This window comes from Polypterus senegalus, chromosome 5, assembly GCF_016835505.1.
Source record: "Polypterus senegalus isolate Bchr_013 chromosome 5, ASM1683550v1, whole genome shotgun sequence".
Lineage (NCBI taxonomy): Eukaryota > Metazoa > Chordata > Cladistia > Polypteriformes > Polypteridae > Polypterus > Polypterus senegalus.
Window position 1 is genome coordinate 104,286,352 of NC_053158.1, and position 17,807 is coordinate 104,304,158.

Sequence of the window (17,807 nt, forward strand, 5' to 3'; positions counted from 1 at the left end):
GGAAACAAACCCCGGGCAGGACGCCATTTATTTATTTATTTATTGATTGAATGTATTATCTTTATTGTGAGTCTATATTCTTGTTTTTAATGATTCTGCTGCTGTATGCATTTGAATTTTCCCAGGGGACATATAAAGTTTACCTAATCTATACATATATTTATACTGTATATACATCCATCCATCCATTTTCCAACCCGTTGAATCCGAACACAGGGTCACGGGGGTCTGCTGGAGCCAATCCCAGCCATCACAGGGCGCAAGGCAGGAACCAATCCCAGGCAGGGCGCCAACCTACCGCAGGACACACACACCCACACTCACATATAGTATATTTATATATATTGTGGAGGATGGCCGGTTGTTTATCCCGGCCAATACCCCCAAGCCGCCAGGTGGAGCCCTCCTTGCAGTATGGAGGTCCCCAGAAGACCAGAAGGGCATCATGGACAATGGAGTTTTTATGCACCGCCCTGCTGGATGCCATGGGGGCCACGAGAGGGAGCTGCAGGGAGGACCAGAGAATTCTTTGTGCCCTATGACCCGGAAGTTCGTCATAGGAAGAGCGACGGGCTTCCGGGTTGAAAAAAAGTACTATTTACCCTGACCTGGAAGGAATAAGGACTTGTGGACTGTTGGCTAGGTACACTTTCGAGTCAGGGAGTATAAAAGGACTGAGGGAGCTCCCAGATGGTGAGCTGAGCTGGGTGGAAGGGTGGCAACTTGTCTGGGAGCTGGAGGATTGTATTTGTAGTTATTATTGTGATTGTTTATGAGTATTGTGGTGGAGAGTGTGCTTTGTACACTGTGGCATAAAAATAAAGTCGAATTGAGGACTTTTACCTGGTGTCTGGAGTCGTGGACAGGGGTTCAAGGGAGCAAGATCGCCCCCTATCTACCACAATATATATATAAAAAGAAAACATGAGTAGTGTAAAATGAAAACAAAGACATGGAAATGAGGGTTAGGGCCCCGAAAGAAGCCCTGTTTAATTGTAATGGTTGATGGAAAAAAAATGCAATGGTGACGCAGCTGTATCCAGTGTGTCACCATGGCTTTAAAGAAGAATGAAATAACTTTTAATGGCACAGAGCTCCATGTTCCTCCTTAACTGGTCCTTGAATGAATGCAGACTTAAGGAGTAACTCGCAATTGTGCATTGCCCAGAATCAATATCTCAACTGGCAGAGAAATAATGCCAGGGGTCCTCAGGGTTTTTTTCTTCCACAAGTCTAATGAGAGAGATGGAAGAAACATAAATGGCAGTGTCAAAATTAATTTCTTCCCTTTATTTATCCAGAACAACCCTGTAAATAGTTTCCTGTGCCCAGGTGTCTGGCAGTAGTAATATTTGACACTTTAGAAGAAGGAAATACTGTAGAAAGGAAAGGAAGGTAGAAAAAGAAAAGTACAGTAAAGTTAAAATGCATCTAATCATGAGTATTGTTATTAGTAATTGTATTATGAAATTTTCTTTTTGATTCACCATAGAAAGTCATCACCATTACTAACATTGAATGTTGATGCCCAGATGTAAATTGCTGTTTCTGTTTTGTAGACAACTATACAATAATAACTGAAAAAGTCACAGTTATTATTGCTTTTATTCTTTCACTATATGGAAGCTTATCTCATTTTTTTTCACAAAGTTATTGTAGTGACTCAACCTGTGAGAGAACAGTATGTTGAGGTTTGTAAGATGGAGGGCAGAGCTATGTTTGCTTTTTTTACAATAATGCCACTCAGCGTGAATCTCACTTTGTAGCTTATGTAAAATAACAACATAGAATGTAAAAAAAGAAAACAAAAAAAGGAAAAGAAAAAAGAAAGTAGGCAACATTTAAGAAAAAAATAATCATGATTTGAGTACACATCTATTATTACAAGCCACGAAAGAACATAACCACTGATAAAACAGAATGGCAAAAGCAATAGTAGGATAATAAGCAGAATACAACTTGGCAAACTTAGGGGGTGTTTGTATGTCTTGTCATAACTCCACCCAAAGTACCTGTTGCACATAGACAAATGAGCAAGAAACATATCCTTACCTCGAGAAAACAGTACCAAGAATCTGAGATTAAATATATTGTTTCCAGTTTCCATTTGTTGTCACAAACATGCCTCCAAAACATGGAAGTCACATTTTCTTAAATTGAAACCTTTGCTACCTCAAAGTGGAGTTATGCAGCAAGTATTAAAGCTTTTATTCCCAATGGAATCCGGGTGCCATTAGTTCAATTATAAAATTCGAGAGTGGACTAGTTATTTTTAAAATTTCATAAAATTTACTTCATTTTAGAATGCAATGTCATATGTGAAATTAATTTATATCATTATTATGAAGAAATAATATCAACATAAAAAATATTCTTTAATTAATGAATTATAACACTATTAATAGCACCACGTTTTACAATGGCAAAACTGTGATGTTGGTATTTACCTGCTTCTCAATGTGAATAAAGTTAAGCTTATCAGGAAAGATGTGTACCAAACCAAGGCTTAATGGAATACCAAAGTATCTGAATCAGAAACTTCAAAATGATCTCTGAGCCTCCATCCCTGAAGGGTGTGCTTTTAAGGGCACTTTTGTTCTAGTATGACATTCGACTGTAGAATCACTGTTTGTCAGCCACAAACCCACAATGTTTGAGTTACAAAGACAAACTCAGGATAAGCTTCTTAATACTTTGAGCAACACAGAACTCTTTTTTTGTTTTTGACTGCATACAGGATCATCATCTAATCTTCTGCAAGCAGTGTGCTTCATGCTGAAGTCAGTTGAGCTCTCAATCAGACCCACTCTGTGTACAGCGTTGCCAATTGGCTACAACTTCCATCTAATTCTTTAGCATACTCACATGAACAGTTTTGTCACTTTTGGAGTCTTTTAAGTGTTTCCAATAAAATTCAACAACTAAACCGACTACCTTGTAGCCAAGTTCAGACAAGGGTATAAATGATGCAATCATTTCAAATTCTAAGGAGCATAAGCTCTCCCACTTTCCAGTTTAACATGGATCAAGTGCACAGTCCATGTGCTTAAAAGCAGTGCCAACACCCACACAGGCCAGCAGATCACTAGCTAAACCTCTGTCCTTTCCATCACAAGACAATTAAACCTGGCAGGCTCAAGTTGGCCTAATGACTATAAAGCAGAAGATTTCATGCTCCAAGGAAGTACAATAATGCTTTGAGTATTGCTCATAATATATACAGTAGTAGATTGTGGCTGATGAAAGTATGGAGCATGTCTTAAACGACTATTGCTACAAGCAACGGGCAAGAAAAATAAAGTGTGTTAGACAAACAATTAATATATTGCTTCAGCTACATTAGCTCAAGAATGTTATCCAGGATCAGAAACAGAAAAGCTTTTCTAAACTGTGACACTTCCACCCCCTTGTTTAACAAATATTACAACATTTTGCTATATATTATTATGAACACCATCCATGAAACGGATGTTAAAAAAATCTTAATATTTGTTATTTTGAGAATTGTTGCAGAAAAACAGAAGATGGAAGGCACCAAAAATGAATAGTTACACTTTTAGTAAAGACGATGGTCAGGAAGATAAAAAAACAGAAAGTCGAATGGAAAACAAAAATACCACGACAAAAATGAAAACCAAAAACAGTTATTGACAGAAAAGGTTTTCAAACCAGACTACCTTACACGGACTGGGGAGTCTTCCCCCCAGCTAGCACAAGCACAAATCATTTTTTTCTTATTTCAAGTAATCCAGCACTTTGTATTCCATTGGTGGAGTTTAATGATGTCGTATACTATGTCATGTGACTTCCTGGTTATATAACCAACAATGGATGACATTGCTACAATCAACATGACCACGGCCATCAGAAATCACAAAATAACAGTGTCTGCAGCAGAATTAATTAATTACATTTAAATAGCACTCTTTCATCTTACTCAATATGCTTTACATAGACAGTGGGGAACCACTGCAAACACCACCAATGTGAAGCATCCACCTGGATATTACTACAACAGCCATTTTTGGGCAAGTACACTCACCATGCATGAGCTATTAAGTTGTGAAGAGATGATAGAGATAGCCAAAAAAGGACACAGGATGACTAAGGGACCAGAATGACAAGGGGCCTCATGCATAATGCCATGCATAGAATTCACAATAAAACATGGCATACGGACAAAAGTGGACACTCACTGATCTACTACTGAAAACTTCTCTGACTTCATGAAAAAGGCTGACCCAGTAGCATTGATATCAGGGTGAACCGGTATCCTGCGGTTCCACCCATAAAACACAAGGAATGGTGGCACATTTAAAGACACAGCATAATAATACTAAATAATAAACAAACTTAATAGAAATTACACAACAATATGAGAAATAATTAAAAAATAACAAAAACAACAATTAAACAGAAAATTAAACATAAGAGAATAAACCTTTGTTGAAACATAACAATTAATACCTTAAACAGAGGCTAGGCTATTACTACTTTTAACGGCTATTACTTCATTTAAATTGATAAATGTTTTGTCCGCACATCTTGAGTAATTAAGATAATACAGTAAATATAACATACCTGGGGCCTCATGCATAACTGCGTGCATAGAATTCACAGTAAATCATGGTGTACAGACAAAACCAGAAATGTGCGTACTTACAAAAAAATCCAGATGCATAAATTTGTGCGAACGCCAACTTCCACATTCTTCCACTCAATAAATTCCAGTCAGCGTGAAAAGTAATGCACATGCACGCACCTGCTGCCACTACCCAACTCCTCCCAGAATTACATCCCTTTGAATATGCAAATCAATATAAACAGCCCTTAAGCTCATCGTTCTGTGAAAAGGCAAAGGCAAAAGCACGGGGGCAAAAGAAGAATTTCAGCGAATACCAGGTATAGGCAAGGGAAAAAGTACTATTTGTTGATTTAAGCAGTGATATAATCAACAAAACGAAGCTGATCGAGTGACAGAGTGGCAGAGAAACTCGAAAGTTCAAAGTCGCCATGAAAAGGCGAGTCATAGCCCACCGTCTGAGTGTCATAAGGAAGCATATTAGGGTACAGAGAAAAGAAAAACAAAATAGGGACACAGTTGATAAAATGTCCAAATGTTAATTTTAATCTCAAAATTTCCACTTTAATCATGTACTTTATTTTGTCATAAACTTCATCTTAAAATCGTTTAATTTACTAGTTTCTCAGATCCCATCCTAACTAAAGTAGCATGTTAAACGCTTCTTTCTATGTGCTCTTTTATGTGCTCTATGTGTGTGAATAACTATGTGCTTCTTAAATGGGCTTTCTCTTCCCCCGACAGAACATAGAATACATTACATTCATGATATTACATCTCTCTGAACAATTTAAATATTAGGATGTATACTTGATATGATTTTCTTGATGATAGGAATTAAAGCATGTATTAAACATGGGAACACAGTGGCGCAGTATTAGCGACGAGCTGTCGCCTGGTGTACAGATTGTTCCTGCCTCCCGCAAGATCATTGCTCGACCTGTAATGAATCAATTTACTGCAGCAGTACTGTCTCTCTCAAGCGTAATAACCTCCTATTCCTGTCCTTCCTTTTCTTTCTCCAAATAACCAATCGCCACACAATCAACTCTGTAATAGATTCCAAACCATCTGTAAGCTTAGAAAGCTGATTCTTCAAAAATTTAATGAAACATTGAAATATCTTCGTAGTACATGTTTAATTATTCCATTCATCTATCCATCCAGGTTATGCCAATCCCAGAAAGCATACAGCGCGAGGCAGGAACAATCCCTGAATGGGGCAGCAGGTCATCACTAGCACTGCACCACCGTGTCCTCACATGTTTAATTATTAACAATATAGATTATTTGAATGAAGTTTAAAACTTATCTGTATAATGTAATAAACATGCTTTACTGCATTTCATCTTAAAAATGATATCAACAGCTCCAAGAAGGTAGCACTTGGAACTCTAAATTGACTTAGTAGCCAGTTGTCATCGTATGTAAATACGTGCCTTATAAAGTGACTCAGGTTGTGCAATATTATAACTGTAATGCAAGTTTACATTGAGGTGATTGTACTAATAAGTACAAACGTTTCTACCAGGAACAATTGATGGACTGATGGAGTGCGTTTAGAGCACTTGGGATGAAACTTTTTCTGAACTGCAAGGTCCCTACAGGAAAGGCTCTGAAGCATTTGCTGTATGGGAACAGTTCAAATAGACTGCATGCATGGCTGAGACAGCGTGTGACAAGATGCTGTATACCGATAATCCGATCAGTTGCTGTACAGCTGTGATTCCACACTCAGATACAGTGGGTTAAATACTCAGTGGTGCACTAGGAATAACAGCACTAAAGCAGTGATGTTATTTAGAATAGTTTGGCCATTTGGTGCACCATTATATGGTTTCGGGTTGATTACAATGAGATGCCTTAAACTAATAAACAATATGTGGTTAATTTTAGTGTATTTGATAAAACTGAGTCAGGGATGTGAATCTAAAAACTAAAGGGAAACCACATAGGAACAGTAGCACTGCTTTGACGCTGGGTGCCACCAGTTTGCAAAACTGAGTGGAGAACTTGCGTACACAAGGGATTGAGCTAGCGTGAAAATGTGCGTGGCTTTATGTTTATTTTTTATATATTGCGATGTGAGCGTGAGGCCCTAGGTCATGATGGGCAAATTGGCTCTACTCTTTTTAATAGGTGCCCAGGGATAAATGGATAATTGTCCCTGATGGCCTCATCAACACCTCTCCCAGAAGCAATCCAGCATGATTAGCTTCAGATGGATTAGCTATATTGAAATTACAGGGGTATTGCTGCTGGCTTGTGTAATAATGCACATCATAACAAGAAAAAGAATAAACAATGGAAAAAAAAACAAAATACCATCCTTCCATGAATGTAACTTTTATGTAATATTGGTGAAGTATAACCTATTTCAGTAATAAAGGACCATGTTAAGGATCAAGGTTTTATGCCTCAGTGATGTCAATTGTTGATTATGTGCTATTTTTATGTTCTGTAAAATATTTTGCATATTATATGTTGAACATTTGTTTTATTGTTTAGTGTAAAATAAGCACTCAAACACCGTCAAAGGTTTTGGGATCCACCCCGTATACTGTAGAGCAGTTGAAAAAAAGGAAATGGCGTTTTTACAGACTAGAGTTCAAAGCGGAACTGACAATGACAAAAATAGAGGTTGTACTGTAAATAGTCGGCAGAAGGAAGTAAGGTCATGGGTGAATAGCATTCTGGAACCAGAAGTGACATCAGGAGGAGATGGGGCCTTGAGGACTGTAACCAGAAGTAACATTGTTGTTAAAGGACCATAAGTGCTAGTTAAGTTGTGGAGTCGTCGGTTGTTCTGCAGGGAGAGAGGAGAAAGAGTTAGAGGGCTGGTTTGAACCCCTGGTTTGACAGGTAAATGCATTTATTTGAACCCGCAAACTGTCTTCCAAATGCACTTGCGTGACATTAGTTATGTGTCCTGTATATCTTAAAACTGACTTTCAGGGGCCAACATTACATACAGCTGGAAGACTGCCCTCTGCCTATAAAAGTCCAGGCAGAAGGTCAGACCCTCTAGATTGGTGTTGTGTTTTTAAAGAGTTTAACCTCCTTAGTGTTAATCTTGAGCACCTCTCAAGTGCAGAACTCTTTGCAAGAATGGTTAACCCTGAGAGTTTCTTGGGTTAAGCTGTTTTGATAAGATTTAGAGCGTCAAGCCTAAATAAAGTTTGGGACAGTACTCTGCTGTTATCTCGTGAATGAAATAAAATCATGCTGCAAAAAGCTCAAATTTTTCTAAGCATTCTGCCACATTTATGAATGGAGCGGAGACTTCAACTGAAATACACAATGGCATGTAAATGAGAAGCTGTAAAGCCATTTTTAGAACAATCTGAAATTGAACCATTAGTTGAATCAAGTGATAGTGATGACAATGTGAATTGGTCATTAGAAATTGACACAGATAGTGAAACTGATGTACAGTATACAACACTGTAAAACTCAATTGCCATGATTTGCCTGTTGAATTCAGTTGCATGACATTTCAGTATAGTAAAAAGGCAAACTGTCTGTGATCTGTTGGAAGGACAGGAAAGACATTAGCCCCTTAAGCATAGTTCACTGTGCAGCAGCTGTCAATGTTCATGTCAGGGGAAACGTGCTAAGCCTTGTGCTGTGGTAGCCTACAATAATTTAATGAGCAGCATTGCTCGTATGGATCAGGCACTGGCATTCTATCTTCTTATGTGTAAGAAACCAAAAAAATCATTAAAAAAGTTTGAAAAAAAAAAACACACTTCTACAGCAACTTCGGGCTGTGCATTGGCGATATCACATGAAGGACATGTAATAAATCTGCATCAGTACAGCAGTGGACACCAGACATGTCTTTATTACTGTGTTTATGTTGACATTTTGGTATTTACACATTTCTGTTACACATAATTTTTTTTATTTAAAATTTTTGGGCTTTTTTAGGCTAAACATAATGAGGCTACATACTTTATTTTGTGGATTTTTCTGGTTTTCAACTTCTTCTTGCCCTGTTTTTGATTTTGGATTATGTATTTGGATACATTGAATTTTTGGAATACCTTTCTTGTCTCTTTTTCATACTGTATATTTGTTTTTTTTATCCTTTATAGAAAGTCTTCATCATTTTTGCAAAAAGCCACAGTTTCCCTCTCTCTTAATTAATCCTGGAAATCATCTGAACATAAAGGAGTGTCTTGTTACTACTTTAAAGTCAGAGAGTAAGCACTTTTTGAACAGCAGATCTCAGGCCTAGAATTTAGACCCAGGCTTGTCCTCACTGTTGGTATTTTGTGTGTGCATTTTACAACAATCAGTAGTTCCTTGCAGGTAGTCTTGGATATGTTTTAAATCATTTAGAGGATTTCTGTTCTATTGCTCACTGAGGTAAATCTTCCACATAGAGGTGGGCACAGTTGCTTTTAATATACTGCATTTGCAAAGTATCTGCTTTGCAGTAGATCAAGAAATTTTTATATATTTTGAGATTTTTCAAACCCCTTTACCTTCGTGAATACATTCAAAACTATCCTGAGGTTGTATGTCTCTTACTAAGGATATGAGTAAGTGTTATGATTCAGGCAGGGTAATTCCCCTGGCTTGTTTTTTTTGTTTATTGAATATTTGCACTTTTTAAAATTATCATTTTTTGTCTGTTTCTTTTTTTTTTATTTATTTACGTTATTATTGACATTGATATTACTTTAGGGCAGAGTGATGGCTATGAGGCTAGGGATCTGCACTGGCAATTAGAAGGCTGCTGCTTCAAGTCCCATAAACACCAGAAGTGACTTTGCTCTTTTGGGCCCTTGAGCAATTACCTTAATGTGCAATTACTCCGTCCTGGGTATGGTGTTAACCTGCATCCAGTCCTGCAAGCTGGTCCTCCAACTTGTAGGGAAAACATGGGGGTTGGTGGCAGGATTGGCACTCCAGCCACTGTAAAAAACCTTACACTGTTCCGGTGTGGTGCTGAGGTGTCACCTGCTGCATGGCTGTACTCGGATCCCTATCCAGGTGGATCGTAGTGTGGTGGGTGTGGCAACACTCTGTAATCAGCACATGCTTCCAACCCAAGTTACTTTGAATGCATTCCTTATGTTGTGCGGGTGGACCCCTAAGAGACGGGGCCACCCTGATGGCATGACTGAAGGAGCACCCTCAGCCTATGTATTGTGAGACTGAGTAGAAGATGCTTTAGTGGTTCACCTGTAAGTATTGATTTTTCTGGTTTCTTGGATTTTTCACTACTCTTCTTAGTTTTCATTATTGCAATACAGTAAACCCTCATTTATCGAGGTTAATCCGTTCCAGACTCTACCGCGATAAATTAATTTCCGCAAAGTAGGATTCTTTATTTATAAATCCAATATTTTCACAGTTAGAGCATAGAAAACCTGTTTACGGCCTTCTAAATACGTTTTTTAACATTATTAGAGCCCTCTAGACAATAACACCCTTTAGTCAAAAGTTTAAACTGTGCTCCATGACAAGACAGAGATGACAGTTCTTTCTCATTATTAAAAGAATGCAAACATATCTTCCTCTTCAAAGGAGTGCGTGTCAGGAGAAGAGAATGTCAGAGAGAGAAAGAGAGAGAGAGACAGATGGAGAGAAAAACATACAATTAAAAATCAATATGTGCTGTTGGGCTTTTAAGTATGCGAAGCACCGCAATAAATCGGCCGCAAGGGTCTTTTGAGAGCTCACATCCTTTTTGCTATTTGGTGTGATTTTGAATCATGACAGTAATGTGCAGTCATGTGCATAACAGTGCAATGGCTACTGTTACAGCCTTGACCAAACCAACTTTATATTTCTTTCCGCACAATACCTGTGGGTAGGTTTTACTTTCCGTGTCAATATGTTGTTTCTTTCAGTTCTGTTTCCTTCCGTATTTCCAACATATGTAAGTTAGGTTGAATTATGAATTTGAATGAGCCTGGTGTACATTAGAGTTACATGTGATTGGGTAGCATTCAGTCCAGGAATTTGACTTGCCTATGTTCCATTCTGCAAGAATAGACTCCAGCTCCTGGAATGAAGTGAACACATAAAGTAGTTTTAGAAGATAAATAAATTGATGTGTTAAACCAGGTTTCTTAACTGTATATAAAGTTTGCCTAGAATGTTTTGCAACAATTTTTTTATTGTCAGTAATCTTTTACAGAAAAGATTGAAAAGTTATCTACGTACTTACCTCACTACTCATCTTAGTTCATAATCTCCTTGTGCAAATGTGTGATCAAGAAGCATTAGCTCCTGAAATTGAACGGGTTCACAGTAATAGAACAGTGGAAAAGTTGTTCTGCTTACAGTACCAACTCAACACCACAGTGGCAACAAAAGTAACCACAAAAAAAAAAAAAAACATTAATCAGGATACAAAAATAAGTTTGTGTTAAAGAATTTATCAGTATACAAATTCAACCCAAGGCCCTACTAGACAATAAAAGCAATAAAAGCAACAGAGATGAACAGAGAATTTAGCTGAAGTGAACTCAGTGTTCTGGCTGTTATCTTGACCAGATGTTGATGAAGACTGAATGATTTAAAGGTGTAAGATTATAAGGGACCACAATTCAAAAGTCCCAGGGTTGAGCAGGTCAGACGTTGCTCCAGCTCCAACATGTCAGGGGTCCAGTGGTTGTGAGATCTCAAATGCCAGTGTGTGTGGTAACTCTTATTTGTAAGTTTAAGATAATATTTAAAAATCATGCATAACCAAGCTTTATCCTCATTTCTGAATATCACAGATTATCCTGGAGGGATAACTAATTCACTTTTACTGAAAGAAAACTTTGCAATTGAGATCACAGAATGTGCATATGCACACTGCAATTAGCTTCTGTAAGAATCCTGCACTATAAAAACTCTTTACCTTTTGCTGTTATACTACAAGTGAAGAGAGTCACACTTGAAATAACAGAAAGCATCTAGCATAGGACACCTGCAAAGGTGCTTGGGACTTGGAGTCAAGATGTACAGCCCTGTCGGGATCCCTCAGTATCAACAGAGGGTGCTGTCAGGGGAAAACATCCCTACTTTTTCTATGGCCTGGAAGTGCTTCTTTGAAGACACCAGAAACCAGAAGCATTCTCAGGTCTGACTGAAAAGGAGTCCACTGGCATAAATCAGAGAGTCAGAGACAGAAGACAGCGGGCAACACTGAGAGGAAGTAGAAAGGAGGAAAAATAGTCTACTTTTTGCATTATTGGCTTATCATTGGAAAGAGGATTGGGAAGAGGTGCTGTTAAAAAAATAAGTATCTTTTATTCTAAACCATGTATTGTATTACCTTTTCTTGGGTTTGGGGCTCAGTGGCGTTCCCTTGTGGTCACACAGTCTACGTAAACATCAGTGTTGATGATATGTGTCGTGGCGGACGGCTGGATCCCATGCCTGGCCGGGACATCCCTTCAACTTATGTTCCGAGGGGAGCAGCCAGGGGCTCCTCAGTACCTCCCCCGGGACACTTGGTGGCAGCCTCCCTGGTTCATGATAGTGCCTCAGCTTCCCGCAGGGTTTCATGGGAGTTGGAGTTCTCCCCAACCCTGTGGGGATCTAAAGTGGCCACCAGGGGGGGCTGCAGGGATCCCGGAGCCAACCTGGACACTTCTACAGCTCTGAGGTGCAATCAGCCCCAGCTGAACCAAAACCTGGAGCACTTCCAGGAGGGCTATAAAAAGGAACTGCCTCCATGCCAAAAGAGGCCAGAATCGGGAGGAAGAGGTTACCTGGGAGGAGTGGTGGTGGCAAGGTGAAGAGAGAAAAAGTGATTTGTGAGTTGGCTATGTGCTTTGGGACTGTGTTGAGCCTGTGGGACACGGGGAAGGCGTGTCCCACGGCTGAAGAATATAATAAAAGCCTGTGTTAATTTTACACGTGCCTCTGCGTCAGTCTGTGCCGGGTCAGGCACTATAAAGTGCTTTATCACAGTGTCCTTATTTTTTCATGGCTCTCATACGACAGTTTCCTTCTACAGCTCTTGTTGTAGTAGAGATTGTCACCAGTAAATCATTTGGGTGGAAGTGGTGGCATTTGTATGCATCATGTGAAACATTGTTCTACATTGGTGGCAGTCTTCAGCTCATTTTTGCTGTCTTAGACTCCGGCTCCCAGAAACTTTGAATTTAATGAGACAATTTTTTAAATTATAGGAATATCACAAAGCATGAAGTAAAAGATTTACAATACATTTTTAAAAATGTTTTTATGTATATTTCTAGAAGTTTAAGTTTTAGCATAGGGTAGCACATAATATAGAAATATTATACATTTGACTGGCCTGATATATTTTATCACAATAAAGGATGTGTGACAGAAAACCACTAATAGCGCCATATATATATATATATATTTTTTTTTTACAGTGTCCTGTTCGGCTGTGAAGCAATCAGAATTGATGTCTGAATGCTGGCGACTAGCCTTACAGTTTTTCTCACAGGTGGAGCGTTACAGCTTCTGCTGACGTCACGCCTGATACCAAAACTTTATTAAAAATATTTTCAGATGTTTTTAAGATTCGAACCGGACACGGAGACAAAAGTGAAAGAAAAAGAAAAGAGAAAAGGAAGAGATGGAGGTAAAGGGGGAAGGGGGGGTTTTCGTATAGAATAAACAATAAATGAACCAGAATCCGCTTCTAGACCTGCAGAGAAAAAAAACAAAAAAACCACAAGACAAAAACATTGCTGCATCAGCTACATGAAGATATATAAAAGTAAAAATGTTTGCTGACAATCACACAGTAATTATTACTAAGGCATGTAGGGCCAACCACAACCTTAGGTCATGTGCTGAAGAAGTCCAAGTCATACTTATGAAAGCACCATGTGAGCACCTGTGTGCGTACGCACGCTTGTATGTGTAAGGTTTCTCTATAGGAGCGTCCAATAGTGAGTGTGAAGGGCCACAGACCTGTCCCCAAAAACCTGCGGAAGGTGGAGGGAGTTCCAAGCCCAGAGATCCAGAGGTCACCCCAGAGCGTGGAGACCCCAGGGAGACCGTCACCAGAGAAGCCCCAACCCCCCCTCGAGGGGTGCAGAGGATCACCCTGGGGGGCCACAACCAGCAGTCGGCAGAGTCCCGGGAGATATCAACGGCAAGCCCCCAGGCCGCCCGCAGCCGCTCACCCCCGAGTCGGCTGGGCCCGGAACCCAGCAGCCCGGGACCCAAGGGTGACCCACCCCGCCGAGGACCCAACAGAGCCCAGGGAACCAGACCCCACCAGGCAGCCACCGGGAGCGACCAGACAGATGCTTAAGGCAGGGGGAGGTTAGGCGAAGATGTTGTAGCATTGCCAGATGTCCCAGGAGAGGGGAGGAGTCCAAAACCCCACCTGACATATACAGTCACACACAAACACAGTCATACACTCCCTCCCTCATGCTCTCACATACACATACAACCCAAGACTTACAAGGATGTACGCCAGACACCCATTCACACTCCCCATACACACCCTACTAACTCTGTACCTGAGGCACAACCATTCCCGGACGCCAGAGCTAGCCCTGTTCCGCAGGGGTAATAATGAGCAGGCACCCCCGTCCAACGCAGAGCAAAGCAACCCACCACTCCAGACCACAGGCAAACAGCCAGCTCCCACTCCTAGCCTCCAGCCCCGGGCAGCTAACTGAGAACAGAGGTGTAATAAGACCTCTAGTCTCCCTCCGCCTGCTCTAATGTAATGTTGATGTGTGTTGATAAGGTGCATTTTGTGGTTGGGGGGGCGCGGGCAGTGCCGGCACCATGTGGCCTACACCAGCTGATGCCAACACACAGCCCCACTTCCCCCCCAAAACTCTCCGTGACTAGGTGCAGTTTAAAATTGGAAGTGGGCACCGGCACTCGGAGTGAGGCTGAAATTTCCCCCCACCGGATGCCGTTGAGTATGCCCAATCTCAAGGCCCTAAGTGTGCATTTGTGTGGAATGTTGTTTGTGGAAGTGTTTAATGTGCAAATAAAATTGGGGTGTAGGCTGCCACAGGACTGCGGAAATGGGATCCATACCCGCACCCCCTGACTTACCCACACCCCAAGGCCCTATGTGCAGGTTTGTGTGATGATGTGAAGGAGCAGGAGGAGGGAAATGTCTGAGGATGGGGAGGAACGGCTGAGGGGCCTGAGCCCTCCAGGGAGCCAGCTCCCCTACTGGCCCCAATAGGCACCTCCGTTCCCAAAATCCACCCGGGGCACGGAGGCCCCAGCCCATCTAATAGCGCCATCTATAAAAGAAAATAATATCCTGAACAGAACAAAGTAGTATGCCTGTGGTGTGTCAGGCGAAGCATGTGGTAGTTTTAGAGTGAAACAGCTGACACTCATAAGTGACCATTTTGTCCCTGAAGTGGCACATTCTCACTGATTCACATACTGATAAAATAACTAATTATCCACAGTTGGATCAAAACATTTTGCCTTATTGTGCTGTAAGACAAATTTTATTTTGCACTGAGAAAATTAACTCTTTTGTATAAAATAAATGTATTTTTCACAAATCCCTTTTTAAAATAATGATAATTTCAAACTGAATACTTCCTAACAACAGTATTCATGCTTTTTTGGAGAGTGTTTTGTTCTAGCATTCGTAATGGTATATTGAGTCTTAGTTGAATTCTTATTATTATGTTGTAAGATCTTCTTTGTGCTGTTATTTTTCTTCCATTTTTACTTACTGTCTTTTTTTTTGTTTTTGGAATTACGGCTGTTCTACTGATTGACTCTTTGAATATTCATGCTTGTTGATTTTTGATATTACACTTTTGCAGGAAGCACATCTTAAAGCTGTTTATTTGCAATAGCAAACACTATTTTATCATGTTAGGCTCTTCATGCCCTTGGATGCTAGTATGTCACAAATTGTAATTCTCAAGTCAGGTGGCGATTAATCAGGTTGTTTCTGTTTTTAGTACTGTACTAGAAACTGACAGTGTAATATCTGTTCATATTTTATGTCTGATTTTGATTATTATGGGGAGGTTGTACATGAAGAATTCTTATCTACATTTACTTTTCACTTTTGTGAGCGTTATTCACTATTAGCTAGTTTTCTTATTTTAAATGACGTCATGTTGTTCCTGCATCATTATGTTCCAGTTCACATTATCACAATATCTTGAATTAGTGACAATTACTGGGAGTTCCTTTATAAATATAGTGCCATACAGAAGCCTCAGTATCCCTCGATGGATATCAGAAACACCTTCTTCTTAGGGATTGTTAGTTTCTGTTTCTAGTGGGCCCTATAGTGTTAGATTTTGTTTTTAAATCTGATTTATGCTCTGTTTTCTCACTTTTTTTTTTTGCTGAGCTTCTTTGGTAGTTGTTGCTTCATTAGTATTTCTCTACCCTTCCTCTTTGTTCATTTTTTGACCATATCTGTTAACTCCAGAATCAACTGCCTATCTTTTTTAATTTAACTCACAATAATCCCTGGACACTCCATGTGTCCTTTAACTGGCAATAATAAATTTGCTTTTTTCCAAAATTAATTTTATCTTGGGCTGGCAGATAAAATCCTTGATTTCCAGGACTATTATATCTACCATAGAATGGATACTAGAGCAGTTAAGGATTATTTATTGATTGCTCTTCTCCTCTCTTACTTAATTGCTCTTGCCCAACAAATTTGACTCTTGGCATTTTGTGCAAAAGCTTAATTTTGGTGAACAATTTTTGTATTTTAAAGACTTCAGCAAGAATTGTTTCATTTTACTCTCCTCCTCAAATTCATGTCATTCATGTTCACTCACCTAAAGGATTATTAGGAACACCTGTTCAATTTCTCATTAATGCAATTATCTAATCAACCAATCACTTGGCAGTTGCTTCAATGCATTTAGGGGTGTGGTCCTGGTCAAGACAATCTCCTGAACTTCAAACTGAATGATAGAATGGGAAAGAAAGGTGATTTAAGCAATTTTGAGTGTGGCATGGTTGTTGGTGCCAGACGGGCCGGTCTGAGTATTTCACAATCTGCTCAGTTACTGGGATTTTCACGCACAACCATTTCTAGGGTTTACAAAGAATGGTGTGAAAAGGGAAAAACATCCAGTATGCGGCAGTCCTGTGGGTGAAAATGCCTTGTTGATGCTAGAGGTCAGAGGAGAATGGGCCGACTTATTCAAGCTGATAGAAGAGCAACTTTGACTGAAATAACCACTCGTTACAACCGAGGTATGCAGCAAAGCATTTGTGAAGCCACAACACGCACAACCTTGAGGCGGATGGGCTACAACAGCAGAAGACCCCACCGGTACCACTCATCTCCACTACAAATAGGAAAAAGAGGCTACAGTTTGCACGAGCTCACCAAAATTGGACAGTTGAAGACTAGAAAAATGTTGCCTGGTCTGATGAGTCTCGATTTCTGTTGAGACATTCAAATGGTAGAGTCAGAATTTGGCGTAAACAGAATGAGAACATGGATCCATCATGCCTTGTTACCACTGTGCATGCTGGTGGTGGTGGTGGTGTAATGGTGTGGGGGATGTTTTCTTGGCACACTTTAGGCCCCTTAGTGCCAATTGGGCATCGTTTAAATGCCACGGGCTACCTGAGCATTGTTTCTGACCATGTCTATCCCTTCATGACCACCATGTACCCATCCTCTGATGGCTACTTCCAGCAGGATAATGCACCATGTCACAAAGCTCGAATCATTTCAAATTGGTTTCTTGAACATGACAATGAGTTCACTGTACTAAAATGGCCCCCACAGTCACCAGATCTCAACCCAATAGAGCATCTTTGGGATGTGGTGGAACGGGAGCTTCGTGCCCTGGATGTGCATCCCACAAATCTCCATCAACTGCAAGATGCTATCCTATCAATATGGGCCAACATTTCTAAAGAATGCTTTCAGCACCTTGTTGAATCAATGCCACGTAGAATTAAGGCAGTTCTGAAGGCGAAAGGGGGTCAAACACCAGTATGGTGATCCTAATAATCCTTTAGGTGAGTGTATATTTGCCACTGTTACACTGATGCAGGCCTTATTCCCGGTGCTATCTCAGATCATAAACGTTGTACTTTTAGTGGCCGCTACATCAGTCCTCCATGTGATACTTAAATACTATTCTGCTGGTTAGTGCACAATACTGTGAACAATTTTGTTAAAAAATAATGAATTCATGACTTTCACCCCTTACAGCATGGATGACCCTGTAATTTTGGGGAAAACATTTAAGGATTTCATTTCACACTTTACAAAATCATTTGCAATTTATTTAGCGCA